The sequence below is a fragment of the Aquarana catesbeiana genome, linkage group LG02 (genome assembly GCF_042186555.1).
Source record: "Aquarana catesbeiana isolate 2022-GZ linkage group LG02, ASM4218655v1, whole genome shotgun sequence".
Classification (NCBI taxonomy): Eukaryota; Metazoa; Chordata; class Amphibia; order Anura; family Ranidae; genus Aquarana; species Aquarana catesbeiana.
In genome coordinates, this window is record NC_133325.1 from 245,627,408 (window position 1) to 245,651,427 (window position 24,020).

Sequence of the window (24,020 nt, forward strand, 5' to 3'; positions counted from 1 at the left end):
ATCCGTGTGGCTACTTTTCCAGGAAATTGTCACCTGCAGAGTGCAATTACGAGATTGGTGACGGAGAGCTGTTGGCAATCATTTTAGCCCTGAAAGAATGGAGACATCTCCTTGAAGGTACCACTGTGCCGGTTCTCATTCTTACTGACCATAAGAATCTCACATTCTTGTCTGAGGCTAAGCGCCTCTCTTTTGGGCTCTTTTCTTGTCGAGTTTCAAACACATTGTCTCATTCTTACTCGGTACTAAGAATGTTAAGGGCTGACGCCTTGTCACGACAATTTTCCTCCACTTCCAAGTTGGAGTCGGTTCCGGTTCCTGTAATTCCTCCTGATCGTATTCTGGCTACGGTTCGCACCAGTCTTACTTCTCCTTTGGGTGACAAAATTCTTGCTGCTCAGGTCCATGCTCCTCCTGAGAAACCTTGTGACCGCTGCTTTGTCCCAGAGAGTCTCCGTACTGCCGTGCTCCAGACTTACCATTTTCCCAAGGCAGCTCGGCACCCTGGAAAGAATCAACTCGTTTGGACCATTTTCCAACAATTCTGGTGGCCTAGTCTACGGGCTGATGTAACTTCCTTCGTAGCTGCCTGTTCCGTGTGTGCTCAGAGTAAGACTCCACGACACCTTCCAGTGGGCCTCCTACAACCCATACCCAATGGAAAGAGGCCCTGGACCCACCTGTCTATGGATTTCATGTGGAGTTACCCAATTCCCAAGGCAACACTGTTATCCTTATGGTGGTTGACCTGTTCTCAAAGATGTGTCATTGTATTCCACTTAAGAAGCTGCCCACTTCTAAGGAACTGGCTTCCATTTTTGCTCCGGAGATCTTACGCTTACATGGGCTACCCAAGGTGACTGTCTCGGACAGGGGTAGTCAGTTTGTCTCCTGGTTCTGGCGAGCCTTTTGTGCACAGTTCAATGTGTTCTGAATGGAATTCAGCTGCTTTCTCCTCTGCGTATCACCCGCAGTCTAATGGGGCCGCAGAATGAGCCAATCAGTCCTTGGAGCGATTCTTACGTTGCTATATTTCTGACCATCATAACAACTGGTCAGACCTATTACCGTGGGCAGAGTTTGCTCACAACAGTGCCTTGAATTCTGCTTCCCGATTGTCCCCGTTTATGGCGAATTATGGCTTCCAACCTTCCATGTTGCCTGACTAGTTTGTTCCGCACAGTATTCCCGCGTTAGAGGAGCATCTCCGTGGTCTTCGATCCACTTTCACAAGTTCAGGAGGCTTTGCAACATGCTAACGATAGGTACAGACTCCATGCTGACCGCAGACGCCTGCCTGCACCTTCCTACCAGGTTGGGGACAGAGTCTGGCTGTCGTCTCGCAACCTCCGACTTCGTGTTCCTTCTTTGACGTTCGCACTTTGTTTTATTGGGCCTTTCCGTATCCTTCGCAGGATTAACCCAGTGGCTTACGCCTTGGACCTTCCTCCTAGTATGTGCATCTCAAATGTGTTTCATGTCTCCTTATTGAAACCTTTGGTCTGCAATAGCTTTACCACCTCGGTGCCACGTCCTCACCCTATACAGGGTGAGAACCATGAGGAATATGAAGTACAATCCATTGTTGACTCCCGTAGGTTCCGTGGGCGCATACAGTACCTGGTGCATTGGAAGTGGTACGGACCGGAGGAACGCTCTTGGGTCTCATCCTCGGACGTACATGCCCCTGTCCTCCTCTGTGATTTCCATAGACATTTTCCCCGGTGGTCCTCCGAGAGGGAGGGGTCGTTGAGTGGGTACTGCCAGGGCTGGGCTCAGCCCTTCCTTCTCTGAGCTGGCCGCTCAGCTGTCGGCTAATTGCCAGCTCCCATTTCTGTCCACAGTTACCCAGCTGTTGATTCTGCTCGTCAATCCTGCCTACTTAGTCATCCAGCTCACTTGATCTCTGCCTTCGACTTTGTCAACATCAGAGACTTTCTTCTGCCTTCCTGTTGAAGATTTGCTCGGCTGACATTCCTTCTGGCTTCTGATCCTGCTTGCTGTACTACTACGTTTATCTCTGGCTCTCTGACATTTGCTTGGCTGACTACCCAATCCTGTTACTGAACTCTGGCTTGTTTTGACTACGCTTACTCTGTTTACCTAATTATTATTATTAAACAAGTGTGATTTAACTATACTTCTGTCTCGGTTTCATTCATGATTCCTGGTTTAGCCTCCCTCCTACCTTAGACTATAGAGGTGGTTGGAGCTGATGATCTCCTGTTAAACAGGAGCAGTGAGCACGGAGCACGGACTGCTTGTACTGAATTGACTTCCCAGCTGACAGATTGAGCCCCTGTGTGGAGGGGCGGGAAAGGAGGCGGTGCATACCCTCCGAGTGAGAGCGAACAGCTGAGCGGTGTGTGGCGAGTGAAACTGAAACAGCTGAGCGGCATGTGGATTCCTGGTTCCCGCGATGGTCTGTGAGAGCGGGGGGGGCATGGTGGAGAACACACTGAAAAGCTGTGAGTAGAGCTCCGAAAAAGCGTGGATGAATACCGCCTTCACTACAAACTTTTGGGGTATGTGCGCCATCCCCCGGGGGGGTTTAGGACTGGTTCGGGTGGTGAGTAATACATTTCCACAAGTAAGATCAAGCCAGATGCAAAAGACTGTGAGACATACTGTATTATAGCTGTTTGGCTGCAGAGACTGTGGAGCAGGATACCCAGGCTTTCCTGAGTAAAAGGATTAGCAATTACTACTAAGGCTTGCTACATATATCTGCCCTTGAAGCCCCTGAAGTATTCATACTCACTTAACCACTTCTGCTCACGGAGGGACTGAAATATAAGATGGTAATAACCCATTGATTCTCAGTGATTCTTGTATTTATAATTGCAGCTCTCAACTCTTGGTAGTTTTTTTTGGAACTCTGGAGTACAATACTCAACCTTACCAGTTTAGCTGCTCTGATGAACTTAATACATGATTTTGAGGTTGGTGGGGTTGCCTGAAAGGAGTGAGGGTCCTAATCCCATAGTTTCTGGGAAAATGGTTCATTGAACTCTTTGGAAGAGAGGCATTCTCAACAATGTTTTCAATTGAAAGAGCATATAGAGTTCCCTTTAGGGCTCCACCACCAGGAGGATATCCTAGGCCACTTTTGGTGAAAATTCTTAATTATAAAGATAAAGTGACACTGCTACGGAAGGCCAGGGAGGCGGGAAATATTTCTTTCAATGGCACTAAGATATCACTATACTCAGATTTCTCGCCGGAACTGCAGAGGCGTAGAGTTGTGTTCATGCAGATTAAACATACTTTACAAAAATTTAAGTTGACATATGCTCTGCTCTACCCAGCACGACTACGTGCAGTAGCATTGGGTGGAACCCAGATTTTTGAATCCCCGGCCGGAGTGGGGATATGGCTGGAAGAGAACAAATTGAAATGAGGAGGGAGGGGGAAAAGGAGAGGGAAATGGTTATGTGTGAACCTATTGTTTTATATGTGTATTTTCTTTTTTTCTTAAATGCAACTTAAAAATGTATGGGGGGGAAGACAGACACACACATGATGCATGGGTATTGATGGATGGGAGAGAACATGAGGAGCAAGTGGTGTGGGAAACGGTTACAAAAAAGCCCCTAGGGGTACACGTAGATAGGTGGTGGGGGGAAGGGAGGGGAGTTTGGGTGGAGGGAAGGGGGGGACAGAGGAATGGGGGGGGGGATAAACAGCTCACTTATTAGTAGAGGAGAAATGTAGATTGAATGAAAGATTAATAACTAAGCACACAGAAGAGAATATATAGTGAATTGCACCCAGTGGTTGCAATACACTACACAGGGGACCAATACTAGTAATAGAAAGAGGGTGCTTGAAACTCACATGAAGTTTATTTTTGAATTTATATCTATTTTTTTTGGTAGTGGTGATAAAAATAACAAAAGGTAATAGAAAAGAGAAATATGCACAGGGGTCTCAACACAGAACAAAGGGTATTAATGCACAGATTAGTTATGAATTATACACAAATTTATTTTTGAATAGGTATTTTCGACAGCCTTTTTATACTCCCCTCACTTTCATATGTAGGCTAAAATAACTTAACATGGGATCCTGGAACGTCAAGGGTCTGGGTACACCAGTTAAAGCAGCAGTATTCTCCATGTTGGAAAGATATGGAGTAGAGCTGGTCTGTCTGCAGGAAACACGCCTAACAAAACATACAATCCAACAACTAAAGAACAGGAAATATCAACTTCAGTACCACTCTGTATACTCTTCTTATTCTAGAGGGGTAAGTGTTATGGTGAGAGCAGGGGTGACTTTTTCCTGCAGACAGACCAGCATAGATGAAAATGGCCGATAGATTTTTCTGTACTGCTCAATTGAGAACAGAATGTATGTCGTGGCAAATATCTATATCCCTCCACCGTTTTAAATGGATGCTATGTTTAGACTAAATGAATTCATGCTGGATAAGGAAGATGTACCGGTTATAGTAGTATGAGACTTCAATGAGGTCTTAGATAAAAAGGTGGATAGGTTTCCTGTTTTGATACACTCAGCGCTTACAGAGAAGAGTTGTTTGAGCCAAGGATAGACATGGCCCTGGGAAATGGCAGAGCATTGCAAATGATAGAAAACATCTTATACTTATCTTATACTTTCCAAGAGGGGTATCAGATCATTCACCTATGGTGCTTAGATAGTGTGGAAAATAAGTCCATACTGGTTTGAATCAATAAAGAAAACAGATGGGGTCCTGCCTAAATTGAGAGAATTTGTATAATTTAATGAAGGTACGGTGGCTGCTGGGATGCTTTGGGATACCTTGAAGGCATACCTCAGAGGTATTTTGATTCAGCAGGTAGCTACATTTAATAAAGAATCCAGGGTATGGGAGGAAAACATTAGCCGAGAGGTGTTAGGGGCCGAAAATAATTATGTAACCGATCCATCCCCGGGGAAGAAAAAAATATAAAATAGCAATTATACGGAAAGTTGAGAGTAGACATCTCTTCCAGCAGCAATCTGCCTTTTGAGAGGGCGAAAGCGTAGGAAGAATGTTGGCGCAACTTGTGAAATCTAATTCTTCCCCCTCCACCATCCCTACTATTAGGTTAATAGGAGAAGAGATTACTTCTCTCATCTCAGAGATGGTGGATACATTTAGTGTCTATTATAAAAAACTTTATACATCACAGAAGGTGGGGGAGGATGGAGCAATGGATGATTTCTTGGGAAAATTGGAGATAACGACCATTACGCAAGGGGAAAGAGATGAATTGGAAACCCCAATAACTCTTGTAGAACTCCAACAGGCAGTAGCTGGTATGGCAAACCAAAAGTCTCCCGGTCCAGATGGGCTTCCGATGGAGACGTATAAATACTATGGAGAAATATTACTCCCGGAGCTCCTAAAAGCACTGAGAGGAGCAGCTATGGAGGGAAGATTGCCTGCCTCGATGCTAGAAGCAACTATCATAGTGACACATAAGGAGGGGAAGGACCCGCTGGATACAGCCTCATATAGACCAATTTCCCTCCTATGCTCAGATGCCAAAATACTAGCTAAGGTCTTGGCAGCTAGGCTGAATAGAATTGTCTCAAAATTGATTCACCCAGATCAGAGGGGATTTATCGCTAATAGATCCACCAGTATGAATATTAGAAGGACATTCCTGAACCTACAGCCCCCGACGACATCCTGCTCTTCCTGGGGGATACGGGGCAGTCATTGGTAAAAGCAATGAGTATAGTGGAGGAATTCGGAGTAAATAAGATTTACAGGATTAGTGATAAATTGGGAGAAATCAGAGCTTTTACCGGTGGACCCTATCAGTGACTCAATAATATCAGGAATGCCACAACTGGCTGTAGTGGATACACTGAGATACTTGGGGATATTCCTGACGAAAGACCCTAACCAATATATAAGTAAAAATTTAATACTATTACTGACCAAATTTAAACAAAAAATTAATATCTGGAAGCGGTTTCCTATGTCGGTAGCAGGTAGATGTAGTTTAATTAAAATGATTTGGATGCCACAACTATTGTACCTACTACATAACTCTCCAGTCTGGATATTCAAGAAATGGTTTAAAACAATAAAAACCCTTTTTAGAGAGTTAATATGGAAAGGGGGACAAGCTAGGATCCAACCCCGAACAATGCAGCTCCCGACCGGGGAAGGGGGCCTGGCAGTACCTCATCCCTATCAGCACAGTTGCAAGGTCTAATGGGATGTGATATTCCGGGAGGTGGTACCCCTAATGGGAGATTAATGCTAACTGGAGCTCTTCACAATACAATTATTGGTGCGTTAGATGCGGATTCTTTCTGTTATGGGAATCCAACAACAAAAATGATAACAAAAATATGGAAATAGTTAAAAAACAGATGGGCTACACTGGGTTAACTGAATATATCCCCCCCCCCTTTGGAACAATAGGAATTTGCAGAAAGTGCTCTTGATAGAGAATGGGAAGTACAGGGTATTAATAGGCTGAGACAGCTGTATGATGGTAATAATCTTAAAAAATTTTTGGGCTTAAGACGAGAATTTAATATACCACAATACTCATTTTACAGATACTTACAGATTCAGCAATGCCCTTGAAGCTCAATTTAGGTCACAAGCCTTAGAGTGGAATAAAACTCCTCTCTTCCAAAACATACTTCAGGCAGGTACAACTAAGGGACTTATATCCGAATTATACGGACAGCTATGTAAAAGAATTAATACTGGATTGAACCTCCGTAAGAATAAAGAGAGATGGGAAGAGGATATAGGGGAAATATCACAGGAGCAGTGGAGGAGAATCCTGGAGATGGGACCGATGGTATCTCACCTGATTCTGATATATAGAGCCTACTACACTCCTAAGAGACTGTTTAAGTATGGTAGAAGATCAGATGACATATGCCCCAGATGCCAGGAGACTGGAAATCTCATACATATGTTATGGAGATGCCCAAAGTTGTTTTGATATTGGGAGGGGGTGCTTAATACTGTGGGTGAGACATTTGTGATAACTTTGGAGATGGAGGTTGGAAAAATCATAGCAATGAGATGGCAGTCGACAATACCCCCAGCAGTGAGGGACTGGATTAGTGTAGTTAATGAGACTATCTGTAAAGAAAGATTAGTTTATATAAAAAGAGGAAATCTCAAAGAATTCGAGAGGATGTGGAGGCCCTAGCTGGAAAAAAATGGGATCCCCCCTTTAGAGTGGGGAGTATATAGTAGGACTGGAGAACCACTAAGAGTGTTGAGTGCGGAATCTGACAATTTTGGATAGGTATGTTGCAACATCTTTTTAAATCTAAGTGAAGTTATGCGAATTGAAAGAAATGGTTGAGTGAAACGACCTATGAATTTATATATACACCGTATTTATCGGCGTATAACATGCACTTTTTTCCCCTTAAAATCAGGGGAAAATCGCGGGTGCGTGTTATACGCCGATCCCCTGCGATCCGGAGCAGCCAGATCTTCAAAATCGCCGACCGTGATTTGAAAATGGCGCCGAAATACACAGAGCCAGTCCTCGGCTCTTCTCGGCCACTTTCGTCTTCACTCGAGCGCCGCTTGGCTAGGTTCAGATAGCTCCGCTTATAGTCACGCCCATCCCGGGCGGGACTACGAGTGGAGCCGAAAGTGAACGAGAGCTGCCGAGAAGAGCCGAGGACCGGCTCTGTGTCTTTCGGCGCCGGCGGCACCATTTTCAAATCGCGGTCGGCTTTTTTGAAGGACAGGATGGCAGGGGTCTGGGATCACAGGATGCAAGGCTGCACTGGGGAAGGCTGCACTGACGAAGGCTGCACTGACAAGGCTGCACTGGGGAAGGCTGCACTGACATGGCTGCACTGGGGCAAGGCTGCACTGAGAAGGCTGCAATGATGGGCATTTAAATGTAAGTTTTTTTTCCTTCAACTTCCCTCCTAAATTGGGGTGCGTGTTATACGCCGATAAATACGGTAAGTATTTAGACCCCCTTAAATTTTTCACTCTTTGTTATAATGCAGCCATTTGCTAAAATCATTTAAGTTAATTTTTTTCCTCATTAATGTACACACAGCACCCCATATTGACAGAAAAACACAGACTTGTTGCAGATTTATTAAAAAAGAAAAACTGAAATATCACATGGTCCTAAGTATTCAGACCCTTTGCTCACTATTTAGTAGCACTCTTTTGATCTAATACAGCCATGAGTCCTTTTGGTAAAGATGCGACAAGTTTTTCACACCTGGATTTGGGGATCCTCTGCCATTCCTCCTTGCAGATCCTCTCCAGTTCTGTCAGGTTGGATGGTAAACGTTGGTGGACAGCCATTTTTAGGTCTCTCCAGAGATGCTCAATTGGGTTTAAGTCAGGGCTCTGGCTGGGCCAATCAGGAACAGTCAGAGTTGTTGTGAAGCCACTCCTTCATTATTTTAGCTGTGTGCTTAGGGTCTTTGTCTTGTTGGAAGGTAAACCTTCGGCCCAGTCTGAGGTCCTGAGCACTCTGGAGAAGGTTTTCGTCCAGGATATCCCTGTGCTTGGCCGCATTCATCTTTCCCTTGATTGCAACCAGTCGTCCTGTCCCTGCAGCTGAAAAACACCCCCACGGCATGATGCTGCCACCACCACCATGCTTCACTGTTGGGACTGTATTGGACAGGTGATTAGCAGTGCCTGGTTTTCTCTACACATACCGCTTAGAATTAAGGCCAAAACGTTCTATCTTGGTCTCATCAGACCAAAGAATCTTATTTCTCACCATCTTGGAGTCCTTCAGGTGTTTTTTTTTAGCAAACTCCAACTGTCTTGCACTGAGGACAGGCGTCCGTCGGGCCACTCTGCCATAAAGCCCCGACTGGGAGGAGGGCTGCAGTGATGGTTGACTTTCTACAACTTTCTCCCATCTCCCAACTGCATCGCTGGAGCTCAGCCACAGTGATCTTTGGGTTCTTCTTCACCTCACTCACCAAGGCTATTCTCCCCCGAAAGCTTAATTTGGCCGGACGGCCAGCTCTAGGAAGGGTTCTGGTCATCCCAAATGTCTTCCATTTAAGGATTATGGAGGCCACTGTGCTCTTAGGAACCTTAAGTGCAGCAGAAATTTTTTTGGAACCTTGGCCAGATCTGTGCCTTGCCACAATTCTGTCTCTGAACTCTTCAGGCAGTTCCTTTGACCTCATGATTCTCATTTGCTCTGACATGTACTGTGAGCTGTAAGGTCTTATATAGACAGGTGTGTGGCTTTCCTAATCAAGTTCAATCAGTATAATCAAACACAGCTGGACTCAAATGAAGGTGTAGAACCATCTCAAGGATGATCAGAAGAAATGGACAGCACCTGAGTTACATATATGAGATTCACAGCAAAAGGTCTGAATACTTAGGACCATGTGATATTACAGTTTTTCTTTTTTAATAAATCTGCCAAAATGTCAACAATTCTGTGTTTTTCTGTCAATATGGGGTGCTGTGTGTACAGTAATGAGGAAAAAAATGAACTTAAATGATTTTAGCATATAATAAAGAGTGAAACATTTAAGGGGGTCTGAATACTTTCCATCCCCACTGTGTGTATATGTGTGTGTATATATATATATATATATATATATATATGAGAGAGATTAACTGATTACTAAGGGGGGGGGGGGGGGAGGGGGAAGGGATAATGAGTATTGCCATTTTATATAATATTGGAGCAAGGGAAAATATATGTGATAAACGTGTTTTCCTTTTTTCTCTTTTTTTCCCCTTTTGCTGTTTTTTTTTTTTTTGTTTTTATGATGATGTAATGATTATTTTGATACTGAATTTTTGGTATTGGAAAAAATTTAATAAAGAATAAATAAAAAAGTTAATAAAGACTTAAATAGGGATCAATTGTATTTTTTTTTTAACTTTTTTTTTCTTTATAAATAAATAAGAATTTTATTGAAAAACAGCAATAAATCAGACACAGCACAGTTTGCAAGATCATATACATATCAAGCATACATTTGCAACCCTTGGTTTGTAGCATTAATCACAAACACGCATTACAATCGCATACTATTTAGCTCAAATACAAGACTAATCAAATAATAGGATTTTTAAAACAGCTTACCTTTTCTTGGGAGTACATCGCGGGATACAGAGCCTTTGATAATTACTAAGTGGGTTAGATAGTCACTATCAGGTGATTGGACACTGGCAACCCCGAATTACAAGGCGAGTTCCTCCCCTATATAACCCCTCCCATATGGAGAGTACCTCAGTTTTGTAGCAAAGCAATAAGTATCCCAGCGTATAATCCCGAAGAGGGGCGGGAGCTCTATGTCCCGTGATGTACTCCCAAGAAAAGGATTTTACAGGTAAGCTGTTTTAAAAATCCTATTCTATTTGCTACACTCTCTAGATTTGAAACTGTCTCTGGTCTACGAGTTAACCAATCTAAATCTGAAGCGTTGGACATAAACCTTCCTGGCCCGGTACGGGATGCAATACAACAGTCGTTTCCCTTTAAATGGTGCACACAAGCACTCCCTTATCTGGGAATTAAACTCACTCGGGATGTCTCTACACTATTTCAGGTTAATTATATCCCGCTTTTTAAGTCCATTGAACAAGAACTAAAGAACTGGCAGTCACATGATCTTTCCTGGATGGGTAGGATAGCAACCATAAAGATGACGGTACTCCCCTGAATCCTTTACTATTTCCGATCATTACCGATCCCGATACCGATACCATTGGCATTCCTTAAAAAACTTCAGTCGCTAATATATAAATACATTTGGGGTGGTAAGGGATGCAGAGTGGCTCATTCCACTCTTTATATTTCCAAAGGGAGGGGAGGACTGGGAGTTCCCCACTTCATGAAATATTATAGGGTGGCTCAACTGGTACAACTTTACCAAATTTTTTTTACAACATACCAACCAGACTGGGTTCGGTTGGAAGCACAGGCCAGTCCCTCATTACCAATAGACCTCCTGCTGTGGCTCCCGACAAGAGAACGTCGGGCCATATTGTGCCCTTCTTTATCCCATTCCCTGCGTCTGTGGGACACGGTGAACAAAATACACCCATTGAAATCTCCTCATTCTCCTGTAGCCCCTATACTCAATAACCCACACTTTCCTCCAGGACAAAATCCCCAGCAATTCACGTGGTGGGTTAACAAAGGCCTTTACAGGATAGCACACTTCATAGACCACAAAGGGATCAGGCAACAGGCTTATTTTCGAGAGACATTACAGATGTCACAGACGGAATCTTTCCGTCTACACCAAATCATTCACTTCATCAAATCTCTAGCTACTGATCTGATAGACATAACTACTAGGACTTTGAAAATAAATGCTTACGCAGAACTGAGTCACGGGGAGGGATCTCTGAGCTCTATGCCCTCTTCAATACCCAACAGACCAAACCTTCATACCAAATAGCATGGGAATCTGATTTAGGTGAGACTATAGAGGCGGAGATATGGGGGAAATGGTCGACCATGGTGCATAAGGGAATACTCAATACTTCCCTGGTGGAGGGAAACTACAAGGTGTTGTCCAGGTGGTACCTTGTCCCGGCGAGGCTGGCGAGGATGTACCCCGGAACTTAACCCCTTTGCTTTAGAGGATGCGGGCAGGAGGGTACCATGTTACATGTTTGGTGGTCCTGTCCCAAGATCCAGCGCTTCTGGATCAGAGTTTTCACCTTGGTCTACTCAGTGACAGGACAAAATCTACCTAAAAATCCCAAGACGGCGCTATTTGCAGACTTGCCGGACGGGACCCCTAGACATCTCCAAACTCTCATCTTCTTTATTTTTTCAGCAGCTAAAATCACAATAGCACGACATGGAAAACTCCAGTGGTCAACCTTGCACTGGTAAAGAATAAAATATCTTGGATCACGGTCAACGAAAAATTGGCCAGTATCCTTAAAGACAGACAGGCCAGATTTGACAGGGTGTGGTCCCGCTGGATCAAATACCTACAAGCCCCATAATCTCAATAACTGTATAGTGGGAGACCCAGGCCAAGGGAAACGGCTTCTTCTTTGGATTCTGGACCTTTATCTTTTTTCTCTTCCTCTCCTTCCCATCCTCCTCCTTCTTCTTAACCTTACTTTAAACCACTTCTCGTCTCCCCTCCCTTTCTTCTCTTTCTATGTTTAAAAGATTCTACTTGTGGATACAAGTGGAGTGCTATGGAGCCTCTCTTTTCTTGGCTCCGATGGAGGAACAAGGTAAACTAACTTTAAAGGCCTAACCTCCTTTGGCGCCAAGGGCCCTGATACTGAGATATACTAAAGGTACTAAAACTTGATTTAAAATTACCAAGACGTTAAGAGTACTCCGCTTACGGGGCAAATTTATCTTCTTTCTCTTTTCTATTTTTTTAGTTCTATTTTTATTTTTCATTTTGATAAACACTAATGATATATGGAATGTGTAAGATATGTTATTCTAGACCCTTTAAGGATAGGTCAACATTAGTGTCCTTATGTTTACAGAGCGTACTAATACTCACCTGTTACCCCCCCCCCTTTTTTTTTTTTTCGTTGTTTTTTTTTATTTTTCCCTTTTTCTTCGTGTTCTGTACAACACGTTTGTGTCATTTGACAGAAAATATGATTGCTGACTGATTGTTCATGCCATTTTGTATAATTTGCAAAACCTTTAATAAAGAAAATTGAAAAGGAAGTAAAAATCCTATTTTCTTGCTCATACATTACAGGACACAGAGCCTTTGATAATTACTAAGTGGGATGTCCCAGAGCTATGCCCAAATTTGAGGGGAGGGAGACACAGATCAGAAACACAGACCGCCATCGGACATGAGGACCTATACTGCTGCCTGCAGCACACTGCGCCCGAAGGCGGAATCCTTATGCCCTCTTACATCCACCGGATAGAATCTAATGAATGTATGGACCGAATACCAAGTTGCAGCCTTGCAGATCTGAGCCATGGAGGCCTCGTGAGGACGCAACACCACCCTGTCTTCGTGAAAAATCAAATATGGCTCCTTACATGAAAGAGCTGCTAATTCTGATACCCTCCTAGCTGAGGATATGGCTACAAGAAAAAACAATTTCTTTGTTAAAAGAACTAAAGGAGCATGGTGCAATGGTTCAAAAGACTGTTTCTGTAAAACAGACAAAACCAAATTTAATTCACACGGGAGGCTTAACTGGCGGATTCAAGCACAGTGCCCCTTGAACAAAGGCCCGGATCAGGGAATGAGAGGCAAGCGGTCTTTGAAAAATTACAGACAAAGCCGAGATCTGGCCCTTGATAGTGCTCAAGGCCAGCCTCATTTCTATGCCTAATTGAAGAAAGGCAATAATCATGCTAATGGCATACCTTCTAGGATGCCACCCCCTGGATTCACACCAGGAAACATGCCTTCCAGATTCTGTAATAGATGAGCCTGGAGGCTGGCTTCCTAACATTAACCAGAGTGAATAGGACTGGACCCGAGAGCCTACGGCTCTTCAGGACGTGGATCCCAACAGCCAAACCGTCAAATTCAGACTTCGTAAGGCAGGATGGAATATTGGGCCCTGTGAGAGTAGATCTGGGCGTAGTGGAGGAACCCAAGTTCTTCCCTGTGCCATCTTTATGATCTCTGCATACCAAGGTTGCCTGGGCCAAGCCGGGGCCACCAGAATTACCAGCTTCCCTTCCCTTTTGACCCTCTGAAGGAATCGCGGGAGAAGCAGAACTGGAGGGAACGCATAGATCAGAAAGTACTGATCCCACGGAATCGCTAAGGCTTCTGACCCTTGTGCCAGCGGATCCCTTGTTCTTGACACAAGGTTGTCTAGTTTCTTGTTGAACCTGAAAGCCATAGGGTCTACATCCGGGGTACCCCATTTCCAATATATGGCCCGAAATATGTTGGGGTGTAGAGACCATTCTCCTGGACACAGCTGCTGGCGGCTCAGGAAATCCACCTGCCAATTTTCTACCCCTGGAATGAAGACCGCAGACAGGCAGGGGACATGCCTTTCTGTCTAAGCAAAAATGTGATTCACCTCCTGTTCATCCAGATTCCTGGTGCCCCATTGTTAATTGATATAGGCCACTGCTGTAGCGTTGTCTGACTGTATCCGTACAGGACAGCCTTTACAACCTGTAAGTCCAGGCCCAGCGAGCCAGATGAATTGCCCGAATCTCCAGAATGTTGATGGGCAAGAGCCCTTTGGCTCTGAATCATCTTCCTTGGGAAGAGGCTTCCTCCAGAACTGCTCCCCAGCCTACAAGGCTGGCATCTGTGGTTACGACTTTCCAAGTAACTGGAACAAAGGATTTTCCTTTCGGTAGATTCTCGGTTAGTAATCACCAATTGAGGCTCTGGCAGACCAAGGGTGACAGGCACATTGGAAGATCCAAGGCTTGAACTCTCTTGTTCCAGGCAGATAGGATGCTGCTCTGTAAAGGTCTTGAGTGAAACTGAGCATAAGGAACAGCCTCGAATGAGGCTACCATTTTCCCTAATAACCTCATACATAGGCAAATGGAAGGATTTTTCCTTGTTTTAACTACTCCGACCAAATCCTTTATGGCTTTGGCTTTTGACTTGGGTAAGAATACTCTGCTTTGGACTGTGTCTATGACCATGCCCAAATATTCCAGCCTTTTTAGGGGCTGTAAGGAGGATTTTTCTAGATTGATGACCCAGCCTAGGTACTCTACATACTTCACTGTGCTGAGCACATTGCGGTCTAAGCGTGCTACGGACTGTTCTACGAGTAGCAAATCATCCAGATAAGCTGTTACTGCTATGCCTCGAGCCCTTAGTTTTGCCAGGGGCGGGGCTAGAACCTTCGTAAACACCTGAGGTGCGGTAGGAAGACCGAAAGGTAGGGCCACGAACTGGAAGTGGCGCTGCTCCACCGCAAACCTTAGAAACCTTTGGTGAGCGTGGAAAATTGGTACATGTAAATATGCATCTTTGATGTCTATCGATGACAGAAATTCTCCTCGCTGAGGGGTGGAAACCACTGAGTGGATTGACTCCATGCGGAAAGAACGAATGTTTGGGAACTGATTCTGGTCTTTTAGTTTTAGAATAGGTCTGACATCCCCATTTGGTTTTGGAACCGTAAAGAGGTCCCTGAGCCTTGCTCTTCTGGGGTTACTTCTATAATCACCCCTTGGGATAACAGGCATTCTAAGGCCAGAAGCAAGGGCCTCCTTTTTTCTGGATCTTTGGAGACTCTTGACCTTAGAAAGCGGGATGGCGGAAGCTCTCGAAACTCCAGCTTGTAGCCCAGAGACACCGTGGAGGTTACCCATTTGTCCTGAACCTCTTTCCGCCAGGCATCTGCAAACCGCAGCAGCCTTCCCCCCACTCGCCTGAGTGGGGGAGCCTCTTCATAAGGAGGCTTTGGGGTTCTGTTTAACAGATCTTGGACTCCAAGATTTTTTCTGCCCTTGGGCCCGGCCTTGGACCTTTCCCCTAGTATTGGACTGGAGAGGCCGTCGCCACTGCCTGGAGGTCGAGGCTCCAGGGGCTGGGGAAAGAGAACGTCTAAATGAGGGACGTACTCTTCTTCTTAACCGCCAACAAAGTAGTCTTGCCCCCCCCCCCCCGGTAATCCTCTGGATTAATTTGTCCAAATCATCCCCAAACAAGCGTTCCCCATGAAACGTGAACCCAGTCAAAAATCTTTTGCATGAAGCCTCGGCTGCCCAATGCTTAAGCCAAAGGGACCTGCGCATGTGTACCAGCAGGAGACTAAGGTGACTTCCACTGTCTCAGAATTCATTTCCTAGCCTGGAAAAGGGCCCTAGCTACCGCTAGAGGCTTCCTCTTCAGGGGCAACTTCAATAATTCGCAACAAGCATAGTTTAGGGCGGTGATGGTGAACTTTGGCACCCCAGATGTTTTGGAACTACGTTTCCCATGATGCTCAGCTACACTGCAGAGTCTACACTGCATCATGGGAAATATAGTTCTAAAACATCTGGAGTGCCAAGGTTCGCCATCACTGGTTTAGGGTTTTCCTTGAGACGGACCTGAAATACTCTGTTAATAGTTCCCATCACATCCTTCCAATAGATATGCAATTTTGGGCACCGCCATAACCTATCGATCAGATCACCGTGGTCTCTCATGCAGCTTGTACAGGCAGGATCATCTCGCACACCCATTCCCGCCAGTCTAGCTCGCGTGTAATGGACATGCAAGAGTAAATATAGCTGGGACAGCCTTTGAGCGACATTTAGGGAACATCGGGGAACTGCGGCAAGTGCCTCCTCCCACTGGTCCTCTTCAAAAGCCCCAATGTCATTTTCCCACTTGAATATGACCCCTGTAGTACTGTCAGGGAGGAATTTATTGAGCAGCATGAAATAGCTGCACGATATAAAGCCTCTGTATGAGGTTACTTCCCTCATATAGTTGAAAATGGGTGTTGGACTCTGGGTCCACGCGTCAGTTCCCAGTTGGGCCTTGACAGCATGTTGGAGTTGGAAATAATAAAACAGCATAGAGGCAAGGAGTTCAGATTCCATCTGTAAAGTATGGAATGAGCATAATTTGCCATCCCTAAATATTTGGGTCATATAAGTAATCCTGTATTGTTGCCATCTCGTGCCATATTGTGATTTCTCTAACTTCAAGCAGCCGGGCTGCGTGTTAGGATCGGGGTCTGGTATGGATGTTAGGGGGGACCCCACGCCGTTTTTTCGGCGTAGGGGGTTCCCCTTAAAATCCATACCAGACCTAAGGGCCTGGTATGCCCCGCGACGCGGCTCGCAAGGTGTCAATCTCACCGATAAAAGCGGCAAGATTCACTTCCTTTTCTAGTCCCGTCGTACTCAAGTCACGTTCAAAATGAATGGACTTGTCCATGAGTGGGCAAGCCCGTTCATTCTGAAAGTCCGGCGTAACTCCGGCGAAAGTCAGTCGGAAAGACAGGCGGACCTAGCCTGCCGGAAAGTCCGGTCGTGTGTAGGCAAGTCCGTCCGTTCCGGTAGTCTGCCGGAAAGTCCGGCGGGAAGAACGTCGGACCAAGTCTGCCGGAAAGTCCGCTCGTGTGTACCCGGCATGATGCTGCCAAACCCTCCACTACCTCCCCCCCAGTGGCAACCCAGAGAAGGTGTTACGTAGGGTCCACCAAGTTCAATACCTGAGTATTAGCAGGGCACAGAGCTCTAGCTATGAGTTGTAGCTGGAAGGACAGATAGTACAACCAACGGTTTGGTAGCGCTAACCCACCTGCTTCCTTAGGGAGCTGTAACTGTTCCAATTTTACCCTGGTTGTTGAATTAACTCAATTTTTAGATCTCTTATTTGGCTTAACTTGAAAGTGCTTCAATGGAACTACCATAGGGGAGTTGTGAAGTATATATAAAAGCTGGCATCAAGATCATTTTGATCAAGTTTATCCGCTGACCGTTTCAATCTAGACCACATTTTCACCCGACCCCTGCAGCAATTTAGCAAAGGGGTCAGATTCAAGGTGATACACTCTAGTGGGTTAGGTGTAACCTGTATACCCAAATATCTAAATTCCGCGGACACAGGGATATCTAGCAGAGTAGACAGCTGTGGGTCAGGTTTCCTATCTAATAGCATGAGAGACGACCTAGTCCAGTTAATCACCAAACCTGAATAGTGGCCAAATGTTCGGATAACCTCCATAGCCTCCCCCAGGGTTGACAACGTGTCTCCCAAAAGGAGCATGGTATCATCGGCATAAAGCATTAAGTTTTGGTGGTGTTCTCCATATTCAAAGCACCTGATGTTAGGATTAGAGCGGACACTGGCTGCTATCGGTTTTATAGCCAGCGCGAACAGTAGAGGGGACAAGGGGCATCCCTGTCTAGTGTCCCTAAATAGACTAAAGTAAGGCTATACCTTCCCTGCCTTTTTAATGGCTGCCTTCGGAGAGCTATACAACAGCTGGACCCAACCTATAAAATCCTTTCCGAACCCAAATTTATACAGGATGGCCCATAGATAAGACCATTTAATACTGTCAAAGGCCTTATGGGCGTCAAGGGAGAGCAACGCTCTGTCCCCCATATTATCGGACTTAGATTGTAAATTGATAAATAGCCTGTGTAGATTTATAGCTGTTGATTTCTGAGGCATGAACCCCGCTTGGTCTGAATGAATTATGAAAGATATTCTCTTGTTCAATCTCAGGGCCAACACCTTAGCCAGTATTTTCACGTCCGATTGCAAAAGGGATATTGGCCTATACAAGCCTGGGTCTAAGGGATCCTTTCCAGGTTTCAACAGCAAAACTATAATGGCTTTGGACAGAGGTAGGGAAGCACCCATTTTTTTGGGCATCATTAAATACCCTTAACAGCTTAGGTAGCAACTGTTCACCATACTGCTTATACACCTCGGTAGGGATTCCATCCTCCCCCGGTTCTTTGGAGTTGGGGAACATTCCAGTCGCCACCTGTAGCTCTTCCAGTGTCAGAGGAGCATTCAGTAGTTGCCTGTCAGCATCAGACAGAGAAGGTAACTCTACCCCTTCTAAATATGTTTGTAGAGAACTTTAATATGTATAATTCTGCCAGGATCTGTATAGGTCAGAGTAGTATGAGCTAAGAGCCGCCATTAAAGTGTCAGGAGAATTGGTTACTGTACTGGCGGCTACCCTTAAGGCACCAATGGACGGTGATGTTTACTGTGAGTGTGCAATTTTTGCTAACAGGCGTCCAGTATGTTCACCCGCCTCATAAAATGCAAGTTTGCTGAAGAAGCGTTTCCGCTGTGCCGTGGAGGAGGTGAGTCGGCTAAGCGCAACCACGCGTCCCTACGAACCTCTGTGGGGTTAGTGATAAACTCGACCTCCAAATCATGAACCGATCTCTCCACCCCCTCGCTTTGTGCTCTGGACTTTTAAAACCGTTAATTTCCCTGATAAATTGTCCCCTGAGGAAGGCCTTAAATGTATCCCATACCCACCCCCTCATTGGAATGCCCCACCTGATCAAACCAAAGGTCAGTTATTTTTTGTGTGATCTGGGCCTGGGATGGAAGACGATTGAGCCAAAAGGCAATAAGCTTCCAAGGGGCCCTGAGAAGTGTCGAGGGGGGACTAACCTCCAAACTAAGGACCAGTGGAGAGTGATCCGATATCCCCCTCTAGGCAAATGTTATCTCCGCCGCCGATTGGACAGCCGTATCCACGCAGAGATCAATGTTGACAGTGACAAATGGGATTTTGAAAAGCATGAGAATTGTCTCTCCCCAGGGTTCCTATTTCTCTACAAATCGATCCAGCCCACCTCCTCAACCAGTTTTTTCAAGTCTGTTCAGCATATGCCTCTCCGCGGTGCCACCGGGGGTGTTTGTCTAATTGAGGGTCCAAGTAGCAATTAAAGTCACCCAAGATCTACAACAGTACATCCGGGTGCCTCAACTGAAACTCAAGAACCGCCCGCAACACCTGATGACTATATGGGGTGGAATAGAAACAAAGGCAAGTGTACATTTCAAAGAAAACAGACGGCAATGTAGAATGACATATCTCCCCTCAGTGTCAACCACACAATCAAGTTCCTGGTAATCCAGGGAGCCATGTATCAATACACTCACCCCTCTGGAAAATGAGGTGTGAGTGGAATGATAGGCCCTGCCTACCCAACGGAATTTCAGGCAAGACAGGGAATCAGGGGTGAGGTGAGTCTCCTGTAAGGCACAAATAGCAGGGAGGTATTTGCGCATAGATGTGGAAACTATGGTATGCTTGAGGGGGTCACACAGACCCCTAACATTCCAGGACACGATAGCCAACACGTACATCCCCCCGGCCATAGTAAATACATATCAGAGCAATTAAATAATATCACATTCCACAGTGTCTCATTTACTGTCCTCCCACCCCCATCCAATGGCGGTGAGCCAACAAAGGTCTGAGTTTGTGGTATAGGCCCCATAGTGCCCAAGAACTTATGCGTTGCAGTCTATGTCCTGTGCTCTATATATTGTTCCAAACAAGTTGAACCACTGAGTGCAATGGCACTCTAAACTCCAGGTGAACAATCAGTGTTATTGCAGCAATTGGTAGGGAAAAAAGCAGATGTTGCAAAGCCCTGGTCTCAGCTGAGCTCCTTAGGGCAATCAGGAGAATTCTTGCAATAAAAGATTTCGCAGAGGCAAGGTTAATAGGACAACAGGTCCTGTCTCCTGCTGGCCTCACAACCACCAGTAGGGGAGCCACTTCAGTCACATCGTGACACATTAATCATGGGGTAGCATTTCGCTTCACACATGCTCTGGGGAGAAAAAGAACAGTAAATCAACTCTTGTTCCCGGCATAGCATATAACAGCTGCAAAACAGTGCAGAGGGAAAAGGGGGCACCATTGAAGCTGGGTATTTCCCAGGCTCATGGATGCAGGTAGCACAGTGTGACCTCGATTAGGTCAATCCTCTTCGGCCCCAGTCTCCTGGCCTGACGGAAAGCATTCTTATTTGTGTCCAGCCACACAGAGGCATCAGCTGCCTTTTCAAAGAAATGGGCCTGGCCCTTTGCTGTGATGCGAACCCTTTCCGGATAGAACATAGCATAAGGCGCCTGTAATTTTTGCAGCCTTTTCTTGACCTCGGTGAAGCGGGCCCTTCTTTTTTTAAACATCAGTGGAGAAGTCAGGATAGAAGGAGACGCGTGCCCCATTAAACTGTATATTTTGACTCTCACGGGCCAAGAGCAGGATGATCTCTCTATCTCTGTAGTGCATCATGTGTGCCAGGACGGGACGAGGGGGATGCCCTGGTGGTAGGGGCCTCAGGGGGACTCTGTGAGCTCTTTCAACAGCATACAGTGATGTAAATGCCTCCTTCCCAAACACCTCCAGCAGCCATCTTTCCACGAAATCAGTGGGGTCCCTGCCCTCCATTTTCTCAGGGAGAGTCACAATAAGTACATTAATCCTTCTCATCCAGTTTTACAGGTTGCCATCCTAGTATTGTACTGCGAGTCTCTGATCAGTGGAGGAAGCTTATCTTCTACAGTATATCACTGATCCTGCTTTCAGCAGCAGTGGTTTTTTCTCTGATCTTTTGCAGATCCTGTCAGGGACACTTCCTCCTTTAGGCAACCAAATAGTTTCTGCAGTGTATTAACTGAGGCTGTACATTTGTTTACTGCTCTCAGGATCTCAGCTAGGGTAGACTGTGCACTGTACTCCTCCTCACTATCCGCTTCCAGCTCCTCTGACTGCTTCCATGATGTTTGCATCTGTGCATGCTGTGACCTCCTCCTCTCCCTGCATCTGCTCCACAGCTTCTCCCTCTGTATCTCTCCCCTCCTCAGCCGAGTCAATAATATTCAGGGATCCTGCCAGCTTCTGGGCATAATAACAAATGTCTTTAGGGGGGATCAATGCTGATATTCTTAGGGGTCTTACTCACTGTGTCTTTAGATTTATCAGTGCCACGAGGCCTGCGCTGCTGGAGACCCACGGCAGCTCCATTTTGGAGCTCCGGGCTCTGTGTATCCTCCGTGCTCTTTCCCCTCAGAACCATCGTGGATTCGTCGGAACCGGGTGGCACAGCAGGTTCTCACTAGGTGCAGGAGTCATCCGATGGCCTGGAAACTGTGTATTATGGCCGGGAACAGGATCACTTTAGGGTAACCTGAGGGAGTTCTGTGAGAATGCGGCTACTCACATGCTGGTCCAGTACACGCCCCTATGCTTTTTAACTTGGTTTAACATACAATTAATACAGCTTCCATATTTCTATCCTAATACATCCCTATACTGAGAGAAATATGTAGGCTTTCATTTCTGACCACTTTGCTAAAATGCTTTTTGCCTAACTACCAAGGCTTTAGTACTCTCCCTCTCTATATATTTAACAAAGAGCATGTGTGCAGCCTTAGTCGAGCAAGAAGCGAGAACTCCTGATCATGGTACCTGTTCAGGATTATTGACTCGGAAAAAACTGAAGGCAGTGGATCGGTTTAAAACCCAGGAGACTCGCATTTTTAGGAATGATCAGCAATAGCAGCCTGTTTCATTCTCATTCAAGGTAGGTTGCACCCTGACTGTACCATCTAATATCTTTTAAGTGCAGTATCTCGGTATGAAAGAAAAGCAGGCAATTCTAATTAAAGAAGAATTTAGATAAAATGCTAAATGACACTCCACAGGACTTTTTAGAATGTTATTTGTCATAAAGGATTTGCAAATTGGGACATGTTCTCTGAGCGGATATAACTTTATTGCTTCTATTAATAAAGAAGATAATGCAGAATGTCTCTGGAGCCTTATGATATGTTATAAAAGGCTGCCTGGAAAACAAGTGCCACACAAGTGCTGGAGTTAATTGCTTTACCTAAGTAAATCCTTCATTAAGATAGCCATACATGTTTAAATTTTTATATCAGTTAATTTCCCCTATTGGAACTGAACAATGTAGATGGAGGAATCTTGGTCCTCCTGGCTGTTCTATTCTGACAGCTGTTGTGTTTGTCTGAATACCCAAACAGTGACTGCATGTGACTGAACTAGTTGACCAATAATATTCCTTCAAACTCATTCAATTTTCTCTGTTTTTTTTCATTGAAGAATACAGTTGCAGCAGTGGAATTGAACCTTACAGTATTAATGTACGGAAGTTGTCGATCCATGGTGTGTGTCGATCCATATGTACACTTACAGTATTGCGTTGCCTGCAGAAGTAGGACACTAGGTATAACCAAAAGATTAGAACGCAACCCAGGGGCGGCCCCTGCTGGTGGCCAAACTACCCAGCTGAAACACATATTCAGTTTTTTTGCCTAGAGCTTAGGACCTAGAACATTTTTCTCTGCTTTTCACAAATCCTCCAGATTCATTTACTACCATACCGGGAAGGCCTATTTCACATTGTGCAAATTGCTGGGTTTTCAACCTTACAGGTTTTCAGTAGCACGTGTTCTAGCTTTCCTTCACCATGGCATAAACTGGTGGATGGCCCTCCATACTCCATACCATGAAGGGCCAGGTTTCCGCCCTATCCATCCTCTTTCAACACCCGCTGGCCTCTCTCACTTTATTCCAGACCTTCATTCAAGGAGTTATGTGGGTGGTCCCCCCTTTTATGCCACCCTTAATGCCATGGAACTCTCTCTCTATCCTACAAAAACCTCCTTTTGAAGACAAGCAGGGTATTCCTTAATCTATGTTATCGCAGAAGGTGGCATTTTTGGTGGCCATCACCTCTGCACATAGTGTGTTGGAGCTGGATGTTCTTTTTTGTAAACAGTCATTTTTGGTACTGCTAGGTAAGGTGGTTCTCTGTCCTCAGTTATCTTTCTTGCCGAGTTCTATTCAAATAAAGACATTGTTCTACCTTCCTTATATCCCAATCAGATTCATCCTAAAGAAATGCAATAGTTTGGATGTGGTTCAGGCAATGGAGTTTACCTAAACGCTACCACATTCATCCATAAGGTGGATTCATACCCTGTTTATTATCTTTGATGGTCCTGAGAAAGGACATGTGTTACTGACCATACCTCGGTGGATTTGGCAGACTGTGGTTCAAGTTTACTGTCTGTCATGATGGGAACCTCCATTCTCTGTTACTACCCAGTCTACCAGGACTTTGAGTGCATCCTGGGCTTTTTGGTATTCTGCCTCTGTTTCCCAGCTTGCACGGCAGCTACCTGGTCGTTGGTTCATACTTTAAGTTTCTGTTGATGCAAGTTTTGGAAATTAGGTTTTATAGGCAGCTGTTTCAGTTCTGCAGGGGATTAGTTCCTGTTTGTTGCTTAATCTTGTCCCACCCTGATATCTGGCACTGCTTTGTCCCAAAGGTCTCATTCTAATGATCCAGCTGTGTCCTTCAATGCATGAGTGAAAGGAGAAATTAGATTTTTGTACTCACCATAAAATCCTTTTCTCTGAGTTAATTGAAGCCCTATTAACAGAGTTTTTGTCTCGTGTTATACTGTATATCTCTATACTGCTGGCTACTAACTGAAAATGTGCTGCAGGTGGGGGGGTGGGTTTCAGCAGCAGGGGCCACCCCCTGGGTTGTGTCCTAATCTTTCGGTTGTACCTAGCCTCACTCCTACATTTGGCAAAATACTTGTTCGAATGATCCGGCTGT